This window comes from Asterias rubens, chromosome 9 (assembly GCF_902459465.1).
Source record: "Asterias rubens chromosome 9, eAstRub1.3, whole genome shotgun sequence".
Classification (NCBI taxonomy): Eukaryota; Metazoa; Echinodermata; class Asteroidea; order Forcipulatida; family Asteriidae; genus Asterias; species Asterias rubens.
This window is the reverse complement of record NC_047070.1, coordinates 20,406,722-20,433,150: the sequence shown is the minus strand read 5'-3', so window position 1 is coordinate 20,433,150 and position 26,429 is coordinate 20,406,722. Positions and strand designations below refer to the sequence as shown.

General features: G+C 40.1%; 1 protein-coding gene and 1 long non-coding RNA gene across 3 annotated transcripts in view; one reads left to right on the top strand and one right to left on the bottom strand.

Annotated features, from left to right (window-relative positions):
* LOC117294565 (uroporphyrinogen-III synthase-like) overlaps window positions 1–26,429 on the bottom strand; it is a 78,933-nt gene that overhangs the window by 15,830 nt on the left and 36,674 nt on the right. For both annotated transcript variants that reach the window (XR_004519554.1, XR_004519555.1), the window contains exon 9: window positions 9,956–10,143. The gene's annotated coding sequence lies outside the window, so the exon portion shown is untranslated. The remainder of the gene's footprint in view (window positions 1–9,955; window positions 10,144–26,429) is intronic.
* LOC117294566 lies at window positions 14,395–26,277 on the top strand. Its single transcript, XR_004519556.1, has 3 exons — window positions 14,395–14,551; window positions 23,914–24,077; window positions 25,746–26,277. It is a non-coding gene; the product is annotated as an uncharacterized LOC117294566 (long non-coding RNA).

The following is a 26,429-nucleotide window of genomic DNA, read 5'->3' as shown; positions in this document are numbered from 1 at the left end:
TTTATTTGAACATTTCAAGGGGAACCACCACCAGTGGCAACGGAGGCAAATGCCTCCGTTGCCTCCTAAACTAATAACGCCATCGTACTCTAGAGCAAGTTCGATCAAGGGACGTAAGTTGACTATTGTCGACCATTTGGCGATTTTGCCTGGATCCAGGATGTATTTCATGCATATGTAACAGGAACATTGACTAGTGGTTGAAAAATTTTCGCTGATCGAACTTGCTCCTAAACACTCCAGGGTCAGATTGACCCGGATTCCGGATCCCAAGGGGCTTGACCCTGTTGTTGGTTAGGCTTACCCATAAACTGTTTAAACAATTGGATTTATAACCCAGATTCTGCGTCAGTTTGACCAATGTCTAGGACACAGATTCCGGGACATAAATGATCCACAATGGGTCAGGACCCACGGGAACCTGAACCGGGTCGATTCTAACCCGGATTAATTTTAAGTGTACAGACTTTGTTCTCGTTTATCTGTCTCCTGACAACAGATCTCACGTTTTCCCGCACTAATGTCTGGGACACCATTTCCGGATCGTACTAACCCACAATGGGTCAGGACCAACGAACCCGGATCCGGGTCAATTTCTAACCATGATGTCTTGTTTAGTGTACAGACATGATTCTCGTCTATCTATCTACAGACAAACACATCTCATTTACCCGTTCTACTTTTTCTACTGAGTGGGCTACCGAGGAGTTAACAAAGGCCGCGTTTCTCAGACAAACATCGAGCCTACATTTTTAGAAAAACAAAAACCAGACTGCCATGTTCATCTGTCATTCAGAGAACTATCGAACAGCAATTAATCTATCAGTTTCCCCTTCTCCATGGCTGATCACCGCAGTGAATTATCTGCTCCGGTGACACGAGCCTAATTTATAATTAATGCAAGTTTAGACACGTCAGTTTAAATTGGGAGTTGGCAATCAAAACAAATTACAGGGAACCTTGGTGGCGAAGCGTCTAATATTACGTCTGTCGTCTAATCATCTCAAATCAGCGTTCCCAAAAGGTTGTCTAAAATACATCGACAATATCATCTGTGATTGTTTCAGAACCAACATGCTTAGGAACTCCTTTTCCTGGCATAATCCAGTATTCTTCTTATTTTTTTTTTTTAAGGAAATATTTCAAAGAAACGCACGAATGCAGACAAGAGTTATTATTTTGTAGTAAAATTAATGATCGTTTTTTTTAGTTGTGTTTCAGGCTTTGCTGAAGACGAGCAAAACCGAAATCTCTGTCGACATGCAGCTTGTTCGACATGGATCAAGAAAACATTGACCAGAACTGCATGAAATAGAAATGAATTGCATTTACTAAGGGCTATTACATCTTACACTGCATGTATAAACACAGCCTAAATGATGATGATCATGATGATGAAAGAAAAACTGGACCCAACCGGTGCTTAGTTGTATACAACCCTGTTTTTCTTTCTTTTGACGTCACAAGAAGTAACAAACCAAACAGTCCCCAAGGTTGGGGAGTCGTATTCGTCGACATTGATACCGACCTGTAGCGTGACAAGACGGAAGGCCCGAGGGTACGAAGCGCTAATCCGACGGCAGTATGTGCCGTGTGTGGAAGGGGAGACCGGGGGAGACAGACAAGGGTTATACCGGTGCACGTGGTCAAAACTCACTGCCGCATGAGGATTGAGAATTGGACCCCCCTTTCTCTCTCATGTCTTCGTCGTGGGGTAAATGACAAACAACCGAACTAAAGACAACAAGTTAAGAGTGGGGGGAAATTTACTTGGATTAGTACAGGCTCTCTTGGTAAGGTTTCGCATTTTGATTTCAAACTGACTCCGGGTACATCCCCATTAACTCGTTAACAGAAGGAAAAGACCACCCAGTTATTATCGTCAAAACAGAATCAGGAAAGAAGGCGGCACTGGAAAAATATATACAATTAAAAATGCTAGATTTTAACTTCTTTGACTAGATTTTACAACCGAAATGATTTTACAACAATTTACCATTTGTAGTGTTGTAAATAGAAAAGTTTGGCAACGAACAGCAGGAGTGCATACTTTTATACCAGTACCATTAATTTAAACCCATGAGCATGGAGCAAAACAATGCTGGAGTCATTGAAAGCCTCTACTTTGGATTTCCTCTTACGTTGTCATATTTCACGTTTTTCGATAGGGGCTACTGTTTAATTGCTCCACGGTTTAAGGTATGATTAGGGTTGAGAGAGCTAAGAAAATAGGCAGGCAGTGTTCATGTTTTGTCTCAGCCTAAAAACCGTGTAAAGACAATCTTTCTTGCAGCTAACAAAATGCTTGGTTGGCAAATGAATTGAACGAATTTCAGGACTAAACTAAGTTTTTGAACACGATGAGGAAACTGGTCAAGCATATTGTATAAGTTAAAGTAATGTCGACATGGGATGAGGGGAGGGGGTGGGGGCTGGGGGCAATGAACGGTATACATCTTTTACGGATCATGACACAGAAAGCAGTTGAGGGGTTTATATAATTGCAAAGGAACCCACCCTTTAAATAACTTTATGAGGTCTTGCGTGCCAGCGATGTCTTAAAAGGGCAAATCAACTGCAAATGGATGGTGTTTCTGTTACAAGTTAACTGATACCACGCTGGACAATTCCAACGAATTAAGTCAATTGTTGAAACAAGAACATTTGTGCGTGCGTGAAACTTTACTCAATTTCCCCCAGCAATTAAGGTGGGTTCTTTGGTCCGCGAAATTAGAAAGTGGAGGATAATCGTAAGGTAAATAGAGAGATGGTTAGGGGGGTTTTCAAACAAGAATGGGGGTACCAGCGGGACTCAAATGAGGTTTATTCAGCCCAGGCGACCGTTGGACGAGATGGGGGTAAATTGGTGGGAGGGTTTGGGGGTTCTTATTGAAGCATGCCCTGAGCGCAGTTTACCCCTATTGTGAGTGTGGAGACAACTTGGTGCCAATTTGCAGCCGGGACACAGCATTTCCCCTCTATGCCCACGGGAATTCTCGAAGAGTTGAGGAGTTCTTAGGATGGTGTCACGACCGTTTTTAGGATCCTTCAACAAATGAGGTGGGGAAAAAACTGTGCTTGACACAAGAGGGCGCTAGTCACTATCTTGACAAAATCAGTGCACTCTCTGTATAAAAATAGTCGTATGGATAGCCTTGTTTGGGGCGAACTTGCATACAAAAATAAAATAAAAAAACCAATTGGACTCAAAGAAACCGAATAAGGAAAGAGGGACAGAAAACAGAGTACACAGCGGGGAATTGCTTGACAACAGACCTCATGATAGAGTGAAATGGAGAGTTGGTGAAGAGGCTTTTAGCCTCCAGTGAAGTGAATAGGCTAGAGAGAAGAAAGAAGAGTTGAAAAGATCGTCCACACATCGTGCTGGAATCCCCCCTTCCGCCCCACGGCATACTTCCACGAACCTCAAGAAATCCCTTAAATCAAGCTCATCTCACCATCTGCCAAAAAGAAAAGGTATGAACTCGGATTCCAAATTCCAACTACGGGAGAAGACAAAAGATATTGTTCTCCAAGAGGCCACAGAGTGAACATTCCAGGGCGTTGGTTTAGTGTCTTACGACTTCATGTCTTAAGATCATAAGGTCTTTATGAGCGGGCAAACTTTATACCCAATCTTTTGTTTCGGATAGGACGATTTGCCGGTTGGTATTAGGCTGGGATTTCCTCTGATTTAGTGACCTGACCTACATAGGCAACCTTTGGTCGCAATATCGTGGACTGCTTGCAGATACAGTATGGGGATAACGGGTGTCTTGCGAAAATAAGAACTATGTTGCTGTAATGAACACCGGTACTATTAAAGATAGTTTATGGGAATTTTTGTCTTCACTTTTTACTTGTAAACTGTGATGAAATAGGCTAAATAAAAATATTGAAATTGAATTGAAATTTAAGGTATTTTGGTGATCGCTCTTAAAATCAAAGGCAATCTTTTGGTTAGAAGCCTGCAGCAGCTTCCGATGGTATAAGTCATTTTGAGAAGCATTTCACTTCGAAGTATTTAGGATTATGTAAAAAGATAAAAGCTTTCATGACCCGATATTTGAACCTGAACAGCGTTACTGTCAGTAACGTTTTTCAGATGGTGTGTTCATATTAAAGGTTATTCTTTCTGTTCGCTCCGGATTTTTCGGCGATATCTCAATAAAATAAATACTAACTCAACTGTGGTATGTTCATGGAGAACATCTCGACTTTCTTTAATTATCTTCTATTTCTGCGAGGATGCTATGGTAAAGGGCAATTTTCTTGGGAACATTGACACAATTACACGCTACATCATCAAATCATATTCTTTATTATTGTTGGTAGAGGGCAATTTTCTTGGGGACATTGACACAATTACACGCTACGTCATCAAATCATATTCTTTATTATTGTTGGTAGAGGGCAATTTTCTTGGGGACATTGACACAATCAAAGCTACATCATTAAATCCTACTCTTTAATATTGGAATTCCACTAGTCATAAATCATAACACGTGCGCGATATACGTCCACCATCAGTATATTCACGCTATACTCGGTCCGTGTTGAAAACAATCTGGCTCCTTGCCATTAATAACAGTGCTTTACTTAAACAGTTCATAGAGAGTTCAAAGCGGACTGCTGAGGAGGAGGACGCGAATAAATAAACAAACAAGAAAACACCGTGACTATTCTAGAGAGTTGAGGAACAATCTCATGTGAACTACACTCAAACTAAGTGACCATTGAATACAAAAGGCTAATAAATTCATCATAGCTTGTATTCTGCATGTTATGTAAGTCATGCATTTCAAAGAGGGGGCTCCAAAGTCGAGACTCTGACTCTCAAGTCAGGACTCAACATTACTTCCAACCTCACGTTAATAACGGTGTAAAATGCCACTGTGTTTGATACACTTCGAAGGGTTAGTGCAGTTTTTGTAGAGTTTCACAATTGAGCCCCCCCCCCCCCAAACAAAAAAGCGTTCCATGTAATTTGAAACAGTGCATTTCGAGGTACTTGTTTTTTACGTGCGTACAGCACACGGTGGAGCAACAAGCGTTGGTTGGATCCTCAGTGAGGTTTTGTTAACTGCTCCCTGCTTTATGATCCCTTATTTTATTTTGTATATATTTATATTATATTATTATATATTTTTATATTATATTTTTGGCAATGAAACCAAGCAAGGATGCCTCATACGTGAACTTAATCACTATAGCTCATAAGCTAAGGAACTCGTTAACAAGGGTGCTTGCTATTCGAACCAGAAACGCAGGGGTTAACCCCTACTCTTCCACGATAAGTGTTTTGCTGTGCTCTTTTCCCGTGTACTTCCAATCCCTTCCGAGGGACACCATCCCAGCAATTTGAACAATATTAAATATGTCAAGAACTTTACTTGTATGACTGTGGAGTGTTTGTGTGTAAAGGCCTTAGCCCCTTACGATGTAAAGCTATCGGTATGCACAGTGTGACGAGTGAAGGGGTCATCAAGAACCAATGCCATAGCAAAGCCTCTGCTGACAGACTACCAGTTTATTCACATCCCTGTTGATTGCCCGCGGTAATCCTGCCCCGATAAAACACCAGCCATTAGGGGGCTTTTGTCTTCACTTCCGAAAGTATTAAATCTTAGAAACTGGTCAGAACGGAAACTTAGACATGTACATTGTAAAAGCAGACCCCATACCATACCCACCTCAACCCCACCCAAACCGAAACCGCCCCCAAAAACAAGTTACCGTCAAAGGAGATTGTAAAAGCACGAACAAGAATATCACATGAATAACTAATCACGATTCATCAGAAATGGATGAGGGACCGAGTAGCCAGGGTGATGGGGGTACTCAGGGGAGGGGGTACTCAGGATTAGAGGTACCTACCCCAGGGTGTGGGGTACATAGGTGAGGGGTACCAATTGATAGGGTTACCCGGGGTAAGGGTTACGGTACCAATGCCGAGGGGGTACCGTAGGGTGAAGGGTTCCCATGGTGAGGGGTAACCCAGTGTGAGGGATACCCAGGGTGAGGGGTACCCAGATTGAGGTGTACAAAGGGTGAGAGGTACCACAGGGTGTGAGGTACCACATGGTGAGGGGTACCCAGAGTGAAGGGTACCCAGAGTGAAGATTACTCTATGGTGAGAGGTAGCTAGGATGAGGGGTATTCCTGGAGGGGGTACCCAGGATGAGGGTACCTACCCCAGGGTGACGGGTGTGCAGGGTGAGAGGTACCACAAATGGGTGAGGGATACCCCCAGGGTGAGGGGTATCACAGGGTGAGGCTACCCAGAGTGAAGGGTACCTAGAGTGAAGGTTACGCCATGGTGAGAGGGTGATGGGTACTCAGAGGAGGAGGTACACAGGATGAGGGGTACATAACCCCAGGGTGAGGGGTATGCAGGGTGATGGGTACCAAGTTATAGGGGTACCCGGGTTGAGGGGTACCACAGGGTGAAGGGGTATGTTCCTATTGTTGAATAAACCAAATCAAAGTATTACAATGACAATGAACAGGGAGGCCTTTAGTTACACAAACGTAGTTACAAATAGGCTGATTGGTACCCGACTGAAAAACAACGGCTTTGGCTACGGACACGGCTTAATCGCAGCATCCTCTAAGCTAATAGAAATACTACACAACAGCCACAAGCCATAACAACTCTCAACCCAGACACAGCCTAACTCAAGTAGGCAGGCGGTGAGCGAAAACAGACCCCAAGGGTGCAGTTTGTCGCGAGAGGGCTAAGTCGTGTAATACGCCACTAGGGACGTGGTTAAGCACACTTGTTTAGCAAGACTGCTGACATACGCCAGGGCTCCACAGACAGGCTTGTTACACCGGGTGAAGATGAATGACAGGCTGGCCGCGTGGGCAGATTGGAGGGAGGAAGGTGCGGAATGGGAGGGGGGGGGGGGTAGGAGTGGAAGTACCAGGCATGACTTTTGGTCCTTGGGAAAAAGTAAATAAATTTTAGTCTTCGAGAAAGACTCCGCTTGGGTCGAAACGTCAGGCCATTAACTATTTTTTGCATTTATAACTTCGGTCCTTTTGGTTGGTAAGTTGTTTGCAACAGCTAATTCTATTTTCTAAATTGTAAAAGGGCTGACTTAGACTAACATGTGGTACAGCTTCAACAGACTTTCCATGACAACTATACCAAAAGGACACAAACAATTGGAAGAATATCACGCCTGAAGTACGGAGAATGGAATCAAGAAGTTTTTAAATCATCCTGTCAAAAAGGCAGAAGGTGTCGCATCCTGTTCGTTATGTGGTCATCATTGTGACAGATCCCCAACCCCAACAAACGTTGCACAATGCTTATCTCAAATCGATTCCTACATTTGTTAAAACCATGGTTAAAGACACTGGACACTATTGGTAATTGTCAAAGACCAGTCTTCTCACTTTGTGTATCTCAACATTGCATAAAATAACAAACCTGTGAAACTTTGAGCTCAATTGGTCGTCGAAGCTGCGAGATAGTAATGAAAGAAAAAACACCCTTGTCACACGAAGTTGTGTGCTTTCAGATGCTTGATTTCGAGACCTCAAAATCTAAATCTAAGGTCTCGAAATCAAATTCATGGAAAATTACTTCTTTCTCGAAAACTACGTTACTTCAGAGGGAGCCGTTTCTTGCAATGTTTTATACTATCAACAGCTCTCCATTACTCGTTACCAAGTAATTTTTATGCTAAGAATAATTTTGAGCAATTACCAATAATGTCCACTGCCTTTAAAATCACAATAACGACTAATACAACTTTACACAAGCAAGAACGGAAAAACAAGGCAAATTTCACAGAGCTTCTTGAACAGAAGCCCCAAAATTGCTGCTAAGGGAAAATAAGCAGGATACCAGTCGCACATGCACACGTGTAATGGTATGTTTGCTAAATTAAACATAGTTCTCATGGACCATTCCAATATATCTTTATTTAAACTGGACATAAACTTCAGTACTTCACATTCCCACGCACCCAATTTGTTTAAAAAGTTTCTTGTCCCTGGTTTCACCGAGACCAGCTCTTGTATCCGACCGAGAGCTATTCACTTTCAGACCACAATATTTACACTGCTTTCTCAATAAGTGACAAACGGTCTTACATCAAGCTACCATTGGGGTACCCGTGACACTAAACCGAGGTATCGGCAGTGACCTATATAATCCAGGGTTCACCGAGCGACAAAAAGGGCGGGAAGAAAATGACGAGATAATAATGTTGGCATTTTGTGGTGAGGCAAGGTATCACGAAAAGTGCGATGCGGAGTTCATGCTTAGGATAGTGGGGAGATGTTATCAGATGTGTGCAATTTGGGCACAATTTTATAGAGTTGTTTAAGCACAAAAGGTAGCTAATCAGAGCAAGATTATGCTTACCAGAATAAGGTTACCAGCCAAACTACCAAGCCACAAGTACAAATCTCTCAAATGAAGTTGTTAGTACCCTGGTTCAAATCATATGTCAAGTCTGAAGTAGTTAAAGACCAAGCCTCAAAATGATGTCATAAGGGTAAAATATGTAATCAAGTCAGAGTAACTTAAGAAAAATGTTCCATTACAGCTGAAGTCCATATATATAATAGGGTAAAATTGCAATTCAAGTCTGAGGTACCTAATTGCATGGAGCTCCATGCTAAGAGCAAGTCTCAAACGAAGTCTCAAGTCCTAAAATCAAAGTCACGTCACGTATGAAGTACTACAGAAATAGTCTCAAATAAAGTTTCAATTCCCCAGGATTAAATCTCAAGTCAAGTCTTGAGTACTTCAGAGAAAGTCTAAGATGAATTTTGAAGTCCTTTTCTCAAGTGAATGAGAACAAGCTATCAGTACTTCAAGACAAGTCCCAAGTCTGTTCTCAAGACAGCCAGTCAATTACTGGTGTATTTTCTTTAAAATGCTCCTAGAATGAGTACTACCATGTCCACGTTTCCGTTTTCTGAATCATCACATAACCTAACACGATAACTTATTAACTATTACCAGTACTATTTTTTTATCATTTTAGCTTGCCGAACCATCGGGGCCCAATTTCATCATAGAGCTGCTTGAGCACAACAAGTAGCTAAGCACAAAAAGTATGCTTACCAGAATGTAGTTACCAACCAAACTACCATGTACATACAATCTATGACTGGTATCCTGCTCATATCTGCTTAGCAGACAAATAGTCAATATGTTCTGTTTCAACAGCTCTTATGAAATTAGGCCATGGACTTGTACAGAGAAACAACAAGAGAGTTCTCGTCTGGCAGATCTTGTTTACAATCCTCATTGCCAGCAGCCGTCTGATGATAATATCTCATTCCCCGTGCCCCTAAAGCCTTGGATTTGATGTGGCAGTGACTCTAATACCGCAGGTCAATTGCTTTGCCCTCTTCCAGATGCGACCACAGTTGATAAAAGTCTACAATTGAGACTTGCCCAAATATTCACACCATTGCTCCCTCAATTCGTTTTTGATAAGTTATGTTATGTAAAGAGCCCGATTTCATAAAGCTGCTTAGCAGAGAAGACTGCTTGACAAATTTATTTGCAAATCAAAAATTGAGTGGAACAACAGTCACAATGGTGTATAGTGGCCTACTTTATCTAATTTTGGCTGTTAAACTCTGTTCATGTTAAGCAATACTGTTAAGCAATATTTTTCATTCCAGTGGTGTGCATGGAATCTTCTATGGGTGCACCACACTAAAATGCTCCACATGCTATGTTACTTCATAGGGAGCCGTTTTTCACAATGAGTTATACTATCAACAGCTCTCCAATGCTCATTACCAAGTCAGTTTTTTGTGCTAGCAATTTTTTGAGTAATAACACAATAGTGTTCAGTGCCATTAAACATAAGATTTTATTAAATTTTATTATAACGAATGCAGTGTTTCATTTCATAAGTAAAACTTAATTCAACTAGATAAAAGTTGCATGGTGACAAAGAGAATCTAAAAGGCCTACCTTCTTGAAGTCTGGTCACGATCTCCTCATTAGTAAGCTTGAAGGAACACAACATCTCAGTAACATTGACATCCACACCTAAAGCGTCTTGAAGCAAGTCTCAGAATACGGTAGGCAGGCAGACAACTTTATACGCTGCAAGTTTCCACTCAAGAATGAGCCAACCACGGCTGGACATCTTCATCTAGCTAAGTGAAGACAGAGAGGAAAGAAGAAAATAAGAGAATGCCACCTTTTTTTTCAGACAATTCTCTCCGTAAACAGGTGAGGATCAGCGGAGGAAAGTTGACTAAGCCCGTCACCAGTCACGACATGACGGCCTAACCCACGCCTGATGCAGTCCAAATCACTCCGGGGCTATCAAACATCTTACACCCTATCCTAAACAGCTTGGAGTAGCCGAGGGTTAAGAAGGAAAATAGGGAAGTAAAAAAATACACCCTTATCAATCTAGATTTGAGTGACACCTAGCTTGTGCTAGGCCGCTCCCTTCTAAACTCACGTCAGTCTGAAGGCAACAGTCGCAATCGCCAGGCTGGGTTTATTAACTAGCAAAGTGTATACAAAGTTCAATGCTGAGGTTGACAAGAGTAATGAGACGCTCAAGTACAATCGGAAGTGCCATGACTGGTGAGAGTTCTCACCACAATTTATTTTCGAATTGTAAGAAAATTCAAACTTTGAGAGCATTGACAAGGATAGTTCAACACTCACGCTGGTTTGCATTGACATCTATATGACGCAAGATGATTTAAAGCTCACTGACACCATCGGTAAGATTGTCCAAGACCGGTATCCGCACTTTCTGTGACCCAACATACAAGCATGTGTAAGTTGAAGCACAGATTTGTGGTGTATCACTTTTAATATTAATAGACCTATCACTGTAGCAAACATGCATCTTTCTAATTGCTAAAAATAGAGGAAATGGCCGATCACCCTTAACTATTTATGTACAGTGTCTTTTCAGTTTTTTTATATGGCAATGTTTTGAATAAAAAAGAGGAAATCAGCTGATCAGCTGAAAAGTTTCATGCCTGCTTCGAGTTGAAATTATGATTTGATGTTGTATGCATGTTTTTCAAGAGTCTTTGTTTGTTTGTTATTTTTATGTGAGAGCATGCATAATCGCTGCCGCCCTTCCCATAAGGCAGAATTCCAAACTTCAGTCTTAATTCGGAGAAATGTCCGTTTTCTAGTTTTTTCCTCTTCTTTTGTAGACATCAAATTTCTAGCTGATACAAGTCTGAGGAATTCCTATGTATTAGCTCAAGATCCCTGCATTAACCTGACAAATTGAAGGATCGATGTTGTCATTAATTTAGACAAATTGAAGCCGGGTAAATCTCCCTCTATCCCGGGTCTGTGTCGCCTCAAAATAACACGGCCTTGTCGTCTGGCGGACAAAAGGTGAAGAAAGTTTGTTTACTATTATCAAAAAAGTTTCTTCTTTATTCGAGGTAAGGTTACATCTTTGTGGCGAGGAGCATTTCACAGATAGTTGTTACTCTTGGGGAGCAGGATTAAATATTTTCTGGCTTTGTATAAAATTGGAAGTCTAAAATATGGGTAAATTAAATTAATCATTCAAAGAATATTAGTGCCAAGAGGAAGTTAAAACACATAAAAAATGTATTTTTTTATATTTTTTATTATTTTTTATATAGGCCTAAGTAAATACTTTCCAACGATGTGTGAAGGTTTGAACATACCTGGTGGTGTGTTATCTTTAGCAGAAATAAACGTTTATTATAGCCCTTCACGAAACTGCCTTTCTGTATTTAGTTTTTTTTCCTTAAACTTTTTTATAGTCAAATCGTCTGTGACATGAACCCCGATAAATCTTAAAAAGCACTATCGAATAATTAAAAACCTTGCGATATTTAAAAAAAGATATACAACAGAATTTCTCCCCGTCTCGAAAAAAATTTGTGATTAAATAAGCCCAGTTAGTGTCGTCAAAATGTCGGCTCAAAAACAACATAATAATTAGCAAATTAATCACAATGAGTTATATTGGGTATCCCTGTCCAAAAACACATCTCTTTTTGTTTACAACAAGGTGCCTTCGCAAACTCGACCAGTGGCTAGCTAATGACGTTTGTATATTAACTTATAAACAATACAGCCCATGTGAATGTAATTGCCTAGTACCTAAATTAATGTGTTTATACACAGTGCATTTGTCTTTATAGTAGTATCACACCCACGTGGTCGTTTGTCAACGGTTTTAAAGGTTAGAAACATAATTGGGTAATTATTACTCGAATAGAAAGTTTGCAACTTTAATCTAAAAGCCTGCCATACTTGTTATAAAGATGGATGGCATAGGCATCCTGCGAAATCATTTCGCCCGAAGTGCCACCTCCCAGATGGTTGGAAATCAATAAAAGTATTTCGACAACATTGAATGTCCAGTATGCGGCACTGAAATGACGGGCTGTTAAGTGAGAGCCGGCAGCGACTCAGGTGGGTACATGTTCAGGGGATAACAGAGAGAAAGTTACACTATATAGGGTGCGTTCGTTTAGCTTCCCTGGGTCGACCCCGGTGTGTGGCGGGTTTTTTTGCAGGATGAACGTGTGCAGATAATTACCCACGAACGTCCTGCGAAAAAAAAACCACCAGGGGAGCTAAACGCACGCACCCATAGTAGGCTCTTAGTGCACGTTTGGTGAATGAAAATAAAATATCCAAGAAAAACGGCTAGTACCCACAGTGATCAAGCACAATGCTTGTTCATATCGCTGAACTCGGATGAATTTGAAAATTCCGTGAAAGTTTTATGCTGCCGTCTCAACAAGTGTACTCAACTGACACGTTCATGGGTGACTTCTATGACATATGATAGTTGCACCTATACAAACCAACATTGTCGTTGACAAAAATCAAACCGTTTTGACCCTACCTTTAAGTTCTATTTTCAACCCACGTTCCTAAACATTCAAGTTGTTATGAACCGTATCGAAATAAACACTAACACACTCGCGTTGTTAATTCTAGTAAATATTCAACATACCTGACCAGATCGCATTGCTTTTGTGTTTATTGCTCCATACATATTCCCACATGTCCCCTTACAGGACAACTCAAATAATCACAAAGATATTTTGGAATTGTAAATATAGGAGAGAAAAATTGACGTCATAGGGAATGGTACGCGTTGTCACAGGCCACACATACCCGATCGTTAAGCGGCCCTGACAATAAATTATCACCCCGTAATATACTGACGTTTTAACTTTAGTGATGCTGCGATGACTGGCAGCGAACTCTCGCACGCAATAAATAAACAGGCATCGATTTTCCGGAGAAGTTGAATTCCTTCACGCCTATATTAAAGAATTATATATAAAGAATTGCAAACGACCGTTTGGTAATTACAATGAGCTTCGGTTCAGTCAACGGGGGGTATTTGTGGCGAGAAGTGGGCGAACAGAGTGCGGGTTCGAATCCCGGTCATGACACTCTTGCCCTTACACAAGGCACTTCACCATAATTACTTTCTAAACAGATGGGAAGGTGTTATAGTGCTACCAGCCTGGTTCCTATTGGATTATCATAACGGGGTATGAATGGGTAACTCGTTTCAGAATGTTAAATGACTCTCTGGGTTCCGCCAATACTATCTGAAAACATGTTACCAGCGTACTTTTAACGCGTGACCGAAACAAAAACGCCCTTTCTTATTCGATAGTCCATTGCCGCGAGGCTTTCAGTCTACTCAAGAACAACTAATGAATATGCAACGGCCATTAGCATAAATGACACAAACTGCCATACATTTAAATGTGTTCAAATGTGATACAATCACCTTTAAAAAGTCCAAAATGCTTCGCATGCATGTTCGGTATTAATGTTTAACACCTCACAGACGTCCGGATGTTATTGTTTTGGATAACACAGAGAAGGTGTGTCACCCTATTGATTGATATAGACCCTAAAGACAGTGTGCTGGTGATGTCAAGGGCAACTTCAAAGGGGAAAGGCAATTATCCATACATGTATCTATGTGGCAAGTGAAGGTGTAAATTGTTCCAGGGGTGGCTGGTTTGGGGCACTCGCGCAGGCCTGAACGGCCACAGAGACCATGGTCTCTGCTGCCCCATGTCTTGGCCTTGGTGCCCAGGTCAAAAGTACATTGAATGACTTGTCCTTAAGTTGTATAGTATAGTAAGATGCTACATTGTACCAGTTGCTGTACTCAAGACGTCACTTGCTATTATTCAATATAAGTGTAACCAACTGACTTGAAGTACCAAGTTAATTGTTTGATTACGTAGTTATTTTAATTCATGAAACGCAGAAAGGAATTCCTTCTATAGGTACCCAACTCCTCTCCGATTAACTTCAATTTATAAAGAATACTTGCAGTTCGCTGAGGCGTTAAGGGTGTGGCGCGGAGCTATACTGCATTTGCAGCATCATTCCTACACAAGAAGCGACAGCGGCAAGACATGTTTAGAGCCATTCGTTCTTTCTGTTATTTTGGTTAACATTTTTTAGTTAACCTACGTTATGTTCTGTCAACGAATCTAATGAACAAAGCTCTATGCCACATCCCGATGAAAACCACTAGCATCATTCCAAGTTCCAGTAAGTTGCAAATTATTATTAAAATACGGGAATTGCTTGTTATTTGATAATTGTACAACTAGTTGAGCGTGCAGACTTTCAACGTTATTCCACAAATTGTCTTATAATATACAAAATATCTCCAGTGATGCACAATTGCAGACGTGATGGATTTTTTTTTGTATTAGATGAACGGTGTCCGTTTCGTACTGCACGGTTCTTATTTAAAGTGACTAATTCATTTAATCAAAATGCATTTTGGGAAGAAGTAAGGGAGAGTTTTTATATAATACAGTGTAATCATTTCCTTACGCGTTTGCTCATCATGCCCTTCAGTGCGAATGGAACAACACCATGCCCCATAGCCTTTACATTTAGCCTTAGAGCCTAATCGTAGCCTTAAAGACAGTGGACACTATTGGTAATTGTCAAAGACTAGTCTTCTCACTTGGTGTATCTCAACATATGCATAAAATAACAAACCTGTGAAAATTTGAACTCAATCAGTCGTCGAAGTTGCGAGATAACAATGAAAGAAAAAAAACACCCTTGTCACACGAAGTTGTGTACTTTCAGATGCTTGATTTCGAGAGCTCAAATTCTAAATCTGAGGTCTCAAAATCAAATTTGTGGAAAATTAGTTCTTTCTCGAAAACTATGTTACTTCAGGAGGGAGCCGTTTATCACAATGTTTTATACTATCAACCTCTCCACATTACGAGTAACCAAGAAAGGTTTAATGCAAATATTTTTTTGAGTAATTACCAATAGTGTCCACTGCCTTTAAATCTTGTACTATATTTTGTAGCATTAGTTTTGCTTGCTACCTACCTTTTGGTTTGTCCGTACAAATATATATTGTGATCACTTTGAGATGGTTTTGATAGTTCTTAAAGCGTTGTTTCGGTAGTTTACATTGACATTCAGTGCACGATAGTTCAGTCTGAATTATTTGCTATGAAAAATTGTAGGACAAAATCTTCCCCCGTAATCTCTACCCTTTAAGGTACCCATTTACTCCTGGGTGAAGAGAGGCAAATATGGTTAAGTGTCTTGCTCCAGGGATTCGAAGCCAAACCTGACTCTGTCCAACGCTCCAAGCCGCTTTACAACGCCGCTTGTCGACTTTTTGATAACATTCTTTTCAATATAGTAATAAATAATTTTACTATTGAGGTTATCATTAATCAATGCTATGTCGGTATTACATTACTTCGTGAACTGTTTTACAGTTGTTATCTATTGTCAAAGATTTTACGCAACCGGGATTTTTTTTTTGGTGTTTTTTGGGGTGGTGGTGGGGGGGGGGGGGGGGGGGGGTGACTTCAGTCGTCACTCGTCAGTGATCTACCAGGTTGCGAACTGGCGTTGATATGCCTATATGAACAATTACATTTGATTTCCACGGCTTGCTGGTGTTTATGTCGACTGTACGTGATCTGTGCCATGGTTCAATCAAGGTTCAATAGTTCTCTTATGGTTATATTCAGTCCCAATTGTAGAATCACCCCAACTGTAGACCCAGTAACCTTTACTAACAAAATGTGTGAATTAGGGCCTATATATATATACATGGCCTTTCAGGCAGGCAAGATACTGCACTTGCTGTGTGGATTTTTGTTTTAATCTATGTCATAATTTTCACATAAATTCAAGAGTTATAAGAGTAACAGCTGAAAAAGTTTTGAGAACTGCCCCTTTTTTAAGTATAAAAAAAGATAGAAATCAGACGATTCAATCTTTTTAAAGTACAAAATGTAAAGTTTCTTCCTTTGAGCTGTGTACAAATTGTTACATGGGCCAAATTTCTACTTATGTACAAAAAGTAGCTTACTCAAAACAAAATTACCCAAAAAAGTTGCAGGACAGAATACATGTCGCCTGCACCATTTCTGACTATCCTAATTTGTTAAAAATAATGGTGTTACGTGTGTGCCCCGCATGCAAAACAGCTGCAGCCAGAAACATTTTGAGGGAAAATATTCAAGTGGCTAAAAAAGACCTCCCCATGATGTACTACAGGAATGACGCCAAAACTATTTACTAAAAGAGTCTGCATACAGCTTTGAGGAATCGATTCTATGAAGCATACCCAAATTAGAGGAAATTGATTCCGCAAAGTTTTGCAAAGTACACAAATTGTGAGGCAAATTGTCTGCGTATCATTCCTTTGAAATTGGGCCCCGGTCTATCGTTGGACCGTCCCAACTGTGAGACTCAAGTTGGGACCGTTCCCAATTGGGACGCATCTACAGTTGCGACGGAAGAGTTGTGTGCAATCTCCAATCGTTGCCTCAAGCCATGGCTTTAGCCAATCAGTGTAGGTGTGAACACAATCACGTGACATGTCATTAAATCCAAAATTTGTGCCCCGCATGCAAAACAGCTGCAGCCAGAAAAATTTTGAGGGAAAATATCAAGTGGCTAAAAAAAGAAAGTCAGAACATTCGAACTCAGAGACCTAAGTACTTGGTACTCAGTTTGTGGACTCGGTCGGTACTCGGCTCTTAGAATACCCGGTAGCCATACACTTTTCGTACTTGATAGGTCCGAAGAACTTGTACTCGAGTACTACTAGGTAACGGCAGAACTAGATACTCAACCGATAAGTACTTTACTAGAACATTATACTTCCTTTGAATACATTTATATTTATAATATTTCAGCACTATAGTCTAAATTGTTTGGAAAGATGATTGATGTTGCATTTATGGTATGAATATAGGATAATAAGTATGCTTTCCAACTTTGCATGGTGGAGATACAACTTAGCAAGTTTTGTAGTTCGTTACACCATACATGAGTAGGGTTTGATACTTTGTACTGTGGAGATACAATCTACACTTTGTAGTAATATGTAAACGAGTATAAAGGATTATAAACTTTACATGGTGGAGATACACTCTAGTGAGGTTTGCTGTTACATCCAGAACCTTGCATAAAATAACAAACCTGTGAAAATTTGAGCTCAATTGGTCGTTGATGTTGCGAGATAATAATGGAAGAAAAAACACCTTTGTCACACGAAGGTGTGTGCTTTCAGATGCTTTATTACGGGACCTCAAAATCTAATTCTGAGGTCTCGAAATCAAAATTCGTGGAAAATTACTTCTCTCTCGAAAACTACGTTTCTTCAGTCAGAGGGAGCCGTTTCTCACAATTTTGTATACTATCAACAACTCTCCATTGCTTGTTACCAAGTAAGTTTTTATGCTAACAATAATTGTTTTGAGTTTAGTACTACCAATAGTGTCCACTGCCTTTAAACATCCCTATACAGGTTGTGATGGTTCTGAAAAGATGTTTTATTAAATTATAGATTCAATACTTTTGGCAACTCTTGCTGCATTAGTGCACGAAGCTTGCTTGGTGGTTAGTTTTTTTTCTATCATACGCTGTAGACTTCTATTCTGTCAAAGTTTTTCTAAGAAAGAGAAATGCGCGTCCATGGTCCCACATTCTGATGAGAGTGGCAGGTATAATATTGGGTTTAAAAGAAATCTCAAAATATTTACGGAGCTCAATTTACAGTCATATCCTATCCCTGGTTTATCCCCCAGCCTCCTGGCTCTCTCAGCCCGTCTGTGATCCCAGTCAGCAGTCGAACACGTGGCCAACCCTTCACCATAAGAATATTGAAATACAGTAAAAAAATAAAATATTAAAAAAAAAACTCAATGATTACTAAGAGAAGGGAGCGTGCCGCGGAACCCAAGAGGAAAAAAAGGGGGAAAAAGAAAAAAAAACAAAAAAACACCACACCTCGATAGGGGCTCTCTCAAACTGGTGACTGACAAGAGAAGGTTTGAGTGATGGGTCACAAGTGACTGACAGTCACAACAACAAACAAAAGTCACCTCAGTGTTACCTGATTGGTGGACTGCTGGTAAAGTGGGAGGGGCTTAAACACAGACAAGTTTGATATATATTTTCAAAAAGACCACAGCTAGTCCGCAGACTTGAAACAAATTAATCAGGGAACAATTTCCCTTGTAGAGTAAAGCAGAGCAACATGCTATACACAAAATGTATCAGCTGTTACTAAAAAATCAGGATTTGCTACTCACTATTAGCATTCATTATGCACAACATGTTCAGTCTAATTATTTTGATATGCAAAAACGCTGGACGAAATCGTTCCCTGTTACAGGTGCTATACCAGCAGTAACGGCAGCAAGTTTTTTTTTTATTTTTTTTTATTTTTAAAAAAAACCACAACACATCCGCTCACCTGAGACAAACTTTAGCAGAAATGACATCCAAATAATAAAATATAGTTGATGTATAGTATGGCACGTTATATAGTGGAGTATTTGGTTTCGTGGTTTTATCAGATAGTTGAAGCCAAGTTGAATGTCACACCCTTTGGTATTCGGGTCACGCTATCTGGAGATATATACTAAAATAATTCAGACATGATAAGCAGGGGTCACACCAGGGAGTAAGCATTCTATTAACCAGGACTGTCTCTACACACAACAAAAATCCCACACCCATTCCTTTAAGTAAGGCAACCAAATGCAATGAAAAAATGCGGGTATCAATTTTGTTTGGGAAGCGATATAATTAAAGGAACACGTTGCCTTGGATCGGTCGAGTTTGAAAAGCGTTTGTAACCGTTTGTTATAGAAAAGTTTGCGGTAACACCATGTAACAATCTCTAAATGAGTTGGGGTGGTTCTGAAAAGAACCGTTGGATTAACTCGACGTTTCGATCAGTATGCTCTGATCGTCTTCTGGAGAATGCCGTTTGTTATAAAATGCATATGGTTAGAAAGATGTTTTAAATGTAGAATACAACGATCCACACACATTTGCCTCGAAATTGCGTGGTTTTCCTTTTACTTTGCGAAGTAACACGGTCGGCCATTTATTGGAGTCAAATAATAAATGGCCGACCGTGTTAGTCGACAAGGCAAACGGAAAACCATGCATTTTCGAGTGATACTTGTGTGGATCATTGTATTCTACTTTTAAAATAGCTTTCTAATCATATGCATTTTATAACAAACGGTTACAAGCGCTTTTCAAAAAACCAACTCGACCGATCCAAGGCAACGTGTTCCTTTGTGGGTCATGATGAGGTCACGGGCTTTAAAACGATTGAAACTTGACTGGAACTGTACTTATTTGGTTTGACTGACCAATCAATTACTCTTGTACTAAATAATATAGATAGTTTTACAGGCTTGAAATAGAATAACTTATCTTTAGCGCATACCACAGTTATTTTGGTGACGTGAGGTCATAGGTGATGTGACGACACGTTCTAATGAATGTTTCACCGTGTTCCTCTCTCGATACAGGGGCGCAACAAAATGTTTCATTGATTCTTGGGAAAACATGCAGTGTTTTAAGTTGTAAAATTAATTTTTACTTCAAGGATTATATTTGAATTGTATAAAATAGTCGAAGGCGGTGTTCAGGTTTTGTGTGACACTTGAAACAACAATTTACAAACTTGTTAAAAATGTGGATTCCGTTGTGAGTCATGAGAAAATGTCGGGAAAAACATGCACAATTTTCAACATTTCATCGCACGATGTCTTATTTCACAACCGAAATCAGCCTTTGCAGTTTTTATTTTTATTCTTTTTATTTATTATTATTATTATTTTTATTGGGGGGGGGGGTCCAATTTCTTGAATTTGAATATGTCTCCATTTGCCTTAGCAAATCTCTTCCCCCCCCCAAAAAAAAAAAAAAAAACTCGGAAACGGAAACACCACTTTTGATGACAGAGCAGAACAATTCCCTCCTAAAAAGGTGTATTCAACCGTCACTTATGGGCTATTCAAAAGAAAAGTTACAACCACTTTTAAGGAGTTCTGTACACGCGAGGTCTCCGCATTGCTAAATACACACGTGTCTTTATGGTCAACTTGAAAGTCGTGAGCGCTACATATGAACAAAGGGTAGGGCGCCATCTACGGTGAGCGTTTATCTTAACCCATAAATATTATGAACATCTTTGAGTTGTGTGATACGATGCGTGCAATGCATGTCATGCATCGGTTACTAATACCACTAATACACAGGATCCATTAAAACCAACGCCAAGCTTCACTGCATGAGAACCCTTTTAATTCTGTCGCATTTATCAAGAGACTTTCCTGATGATACCATCAGGGAGTAGATTTGACCATGTTCCTTGCTCTATGATTTGACTAATGTGAAAAGTCCTTTAAAAAAAGAAATGGTGGAGAGACCTGGGCCCAATTTCATGGCTCTGCTTACCGCCGAATTCTGCGCTTACGATCACGATTCCCCGCTTACGTGCAAGCGCCGAATTTCTGCGCTAGCCTTGTAAGCGTATAATGCCTAGTAAAGTGGAGTACGCACGCGCAGAAGCCCAAATTCGCCGCTAACCCGTGAAATACGCTTGCCGTAAGCACATAATTCCCTGCTTCTGTAAGCGCTGATTCCGTGCTTACGGTAAGCAGAGCCATGAAATTGGGCCCTGGTTTAACCCCTTCGACCCACCCGTTACACAATCTCTGCGTGCATCACCAGAAATACCAAACTGCATGTTTGAACAATGTGGACTATTTTTTTACCGCCCTAAGTGATTCTTCATCCACTAACATTCAAAGGCTCGATATGAATTTGAGGAAATCAGTTTTGAACCGGGAGTAATTCCTGATAAATGACATACCTGACAAAGACATATTTATCCTCAGACTGTCTACTTCTTTACAGTATTACGCAAGTCGCCAACTCAAACTTATGCCCGTATTTTTTTATATTTTAATTTAGGTCCTGCATAAAAAACACGACCTACACATGAACTGCGCTGAATGATGCGTTATTCAAATATTTGAATAATTTTGACAAATCGAATTTCAATCATAAAAAAAGAAACACATAACAAAAAAAAATAATTAGTCATGTTCGATTGCCTTTCGAAATGCAAAGACAGTTATTTTAAAGTTTGAACACAAAAGGTGATAACGGTATTTCAGTGATCTCCACTTTGGAAAAACCAATTGGACGCAATGAATTTTCGAGTTTTCTGCATGAAGCAGAGAGCTAAAATACTATAAAACTCAATGACATTGTGTGGTAACTCCTGAATTATTATATGATCCTAAATTATTACAATATCTCACCTATTTCATCATCTGAACTTGCATGGGTGGGTAGGGTACATCCAATTCTAAAATCCAAGATACTTCTTCAATAAACAAAAGTCATTTTCCACAATAAGTCCAAATAAGAAATGGATACGGGCAAGAAGCGCATGGAGACTTTTCTCGTTTCTTCGGCCGTGTCGTCTTGATGGTCTATCGCTCATCACTGTTTACGGTAGTATAACTCCGGGCCGTTTTTATATACAGCGTGTACAGACCAGTGGGCTCGTCGGGGACGCAGAGGCGCACGCCTCGCTCTCTACCACGGGTGTCACTCAACTGTCAGAAACGTCAACACACGGAGTTTATAAGCTCCCGTCACAAGACACATGCAACTTCATCAAGGGGTTTTACCGGGGGGTGATCTGTAAACAGTAGAGCATCCGGCTTGCCTGTGATTTAAAACTTCGAATACACGCACCTTGTCTGTGATGGTACTATTTTGTTGTACTTGTTGGGTGAACGCTATGCACGTTTAAATGTTTAACCTCTTCAACATTGGCTCCCGTGAGCCCGTGGGTTACCACCAACGTCAGAGTGCTGACACAAGAATGATGCGTGATTGGCACATGGTTGGGATGGTGATGTGGGTGGCAGGGAGGCAGGGTGCCCGAAAGCTGTCAAATCAAGGTTGTTGGTGAGCAGAAACATAGAGCGAGAACAGATCGAGCTGTGAGCGAGGTGCAACAACTTCTCTAGGGTGCAACACACGCATTGAAAACGCATCAAAACATAACGGCCAATCATACGTAGGCGATTGAAGCCCTTTTCACACGACAGCAGTTTAGCAGGGGTCCCTTGCTTAATTTTAGCATGGTTGTTGTGAAATTTTAGAAATGCACTTCGTGAACAACATTTTGACTGCCCATGGTCCCTCGTGATCTTCTTCACAAACGAGATCTACACAACTGAGATTTCGCAGACGGGCTCACGTTTGTTCTTGGGATGAGTTAAAAAATATGCTTGATGCGCAGCTGGTTTAACCGACATATAATACGACTTACCGTTAAGTTAAAAAATTACATATTGCAGAGCTGCCAACATTACTTAGATTATATCTCCACCATGCATAGGTCAAATTATAGTTGTATTTATAAATGGTGTCACTACCTACTCATGGTGTTAAACAGCAAACCTCACCAGATCGTATCTCAACCATGCAAAGTTCAAATCCTATATGGTGTTACCCCACACCTTTCTAGAATACATTCTCCACCATGCAAAGTTTTCATTCCTCTAATGTAAGTCTTCTAGAACTGCTTCATCCCCTTAGACACTATTGGAAATTACTCAAAATAATTATTAGCATAAAACCTCACTTGGTAATGAGTAATGGGGGAGAGGTTCACAGTATAAAACATTGTGAGAAACGGCTCCCTCTGAAGTTGCGTAGTTTTCGAGAGAGAAGTAATTCTCAACGACTTTGATTTCGAGACCTCGGCATTAGATTTTGAGGTCTCGAAATCAAGCATCAGAAAGCACACAACTTCATGTGACAAGGGTGTTTTTTTCTTTCATTATTATCTCGCAACTTCGACGACCAATTGAGCTCAATTTGTCACAGGTTTGTCATTTTATGCATATGTTGAGATACACGTGTGAGGACTGGTCTTTGACAAAATAACCATAGTGTCAAGTGTCTTTAAGAAATTGTAAATGCAGTTGTCTTGATTAAACCTTGTAATTGAAAAAGTTGTCTATACGGTATGGTATAAGATACCATGGTCTAGGACCTTCATTTATATGGCTGATGAAGCGTTACTGGCGGGTAGGTCCCGTGGTATCCAACCGGCTTGATATGACGGGTGCCCTACCCATGTTTTTCAGCCTTAAGTACTCTATCACCGGGAGATCTCACACCCTGTCACTCGGTGGCACTGGGCCATTAAACAGCGCTTAAAACTGACAAGGTCGACACAACGTTAAAGAGATATCAAGGGAGGAAACGGCGTCAATATTTACTTCTAATCAAAAAAAAATGGGCAAAAATGCTAAAAATTTATGAAAATATTTCAAAGGAATTTTTCTTTCGTGGGGGCTGATCAAGGCATTTCGTTTAACAAACAATGGTTATTTATTTATTTATTCGTTTCATAATGCCTCTGTATTGCCGTTGAATATCTCTTAAAAGTTTGATTGGTCTAACGATGTAGTGTACTTTTCAGTTGATGTTTACAATGTATTTTGAAACAATGTGTTTTTTGTTTTGTTTGTTTGTTATTTGTTCTTAATTTTTCTAAATTTTTCTGTTAGGGTGGGCTAACAACACATTTGACGTTTGGAACCTTCTTGAACTGAATTATGCCTTTTTCGGTATCGTGGTATCCATGGCCCGTCAGTTGGTTTTTCCGGACCACGATATTTTCTGTTGAGGCATGGATGGTGCTTTTGTGAGCTGTTCTGCGCAGTTGAACTTGGTAAGTTTCTGCACTCTTATTGGTTATTTAGGTACTTTTGTGACCACACATTTAAAGGCAGTGGTAATTACACATTAAAAGGTATTGGTAATTACTCAAAATAATTATTAAAACCTTACATGGTAATGAGTAATGGGGAGAGGTTGATAGTATAAAACATTGTGAGAAACGGCTCTCTCTAAAGTAACCTAGTTTTTGAGAAAGAAGTAATTTTCCACGAATTTGATTTCGAGACCTCAGCTTTAGAATTTGAGGTCTCGAAATCAAGCATCTGAACGCACACAACTTCGTGTGACAAGGGTGTTTTTTCTCTCATTATTATCATGCAAGTTCGATGACCGATTTAGCTCAAATTTTCACAGGTTTGTTATTTTGTGCATTTGTTAAAATACAGCAACTGTGAAGGTTAGTCTTTGACAATTACCAATAGTGTCAAGTGTCTTTAAATCCAAAACAAATCGGAAAACAGACTATAGAAAAAATATCATGCCTTTGAATCACATACTGAAACAATTTTGAGGGTCCATTTTTTTTCTTTTCTTTTTTCTTTTTAACAAAACTGGCATCTGCAAAGGCAAATTGGGACCGTTTATTCCAATATAAGCAACATTTTTTTGACGCAATGCCATTCCAGCTACTCCTATCTGAGCCCACGTGGAGCTGTGTTTATCCGTCCCAGCGTGTACCGCCACGGTGGCGTAGTGCACCCACCAAGCTATGCCAAAACACTGGCAGTACATCCTCGGAGTAATTATCGTGTGGTGTGGAGTCACTCATTAAGGCTGCTGAAGAGGGTGGGGTAATTGGCAGATACGTTGATGACGAGTTGACACTAATCACTGTACTGGGCTGTCAGTCAGAAAGTTTGAGGGGCTTGATATACCACAATTACACTCAATCCAGAAAAAGGTGGATTTTTCAAATATTTTGACACAACAACGGCTCTTTGAAGAGAAATGGGCTATGTTTATTAAGGTTATTAGTGAACACAAAGAAAGAAGACTTTGAAATTGAATCGGACTTGAGGCGCAAACAACGATTAAGAGCATTTTATAATTTGGTTGTCACATTGTAACAAACAAAAAAATTATTTAAAAATATTACCAATTGTTGTGAGTGTTCTATACTAACATGAACATGAATGATGGTTCAGCAAACGAAGAGAATTTTTTTTCACCGACAGTTATAGTATTCTATTCTAATCAAGTTACAATACAAAGTATCACCAAACAGGTTGGTGCATCTATTTTTTTTTTACAATATTGTGATAATGGACATACCGCAAAATACAAACAAAATGTGATAAAAACGTTTCTCAACTCTTTTTCCTTTTTCCAATATTTAAGGAATCCCAAAACCACATCTTCGATCTTGGGAATTCCTTTACTCCAGCAGGAGAAAGTTCCAAGGAGGTACCCCCACCCTAAGCCAATGGTGACAAATCATAAACCAGAGAATGATCCTGCAATCTGATATCAACAACCTCAACATACACACAATGTTTATAGAGACTTAACCTGGACAAATTTGAGGTCTGTTGGATTCACAAACTCACGGGACCAAGATAACCCCCTTTGGCGGTTTGCACAGTAAAGCCCCCTGACGACAGCTATGATCAATTTATTTATTTTCTGGACAAAACTGTTAATAATCACTTCTTTCCCATAGGTTATCCGAGGACATAATGTCTGATTGTATGATAAGTCTTCTAGAGGATACCGTTTCTCTTCTCGTCATGGACTCCTGGGCCAGAGTTGACCCGGATGATTCCAAGTTCGGGGAAGGGGGGGGGGGCTGACCATTTCCGAGTCAGGCTGACCCGAAAGGAGGATTTAAAAATGGGATGTTAACTCTGTGTAAATTTTACTCACAATCCAGGTCATACTGACCAAAAGCTGGATCTGGATTTCACAAAGAGTTTAGACAAGCCTCAACTCGAGGATGAGTTACTCGTCCTAACTTAGTTTTCAATTACTCCTAAAGAGTCATAGGACTATGTCCTACATTATGGACTAGTTTGATTATGTTTGATAGGACTCGGTGTTTTTATGTGTTCATCTTAAACGACGGGATGAAGATGATTCTGCTCTTCAAAAATACCGAAGTTAAAACTGTTCATCTTTGAACATGTTGAAAGGCTAGGCCACTTTCAGTTCGCGATGGGGCACTTCCTACAAAATCTTAAAGTCAATGGGAAACTTTGAAAGGGCACTAAGGCCAAAACCATGGGCAACGGAGACCATGGCCTCCGTGGCCTGCGTGAAATACCAGGCCTGCTATACATGCATGTACGTAATTTTGAGATTATGCACAAAATAATGTCACACTTTAGAGGTCTTGCATTTTTGGCAA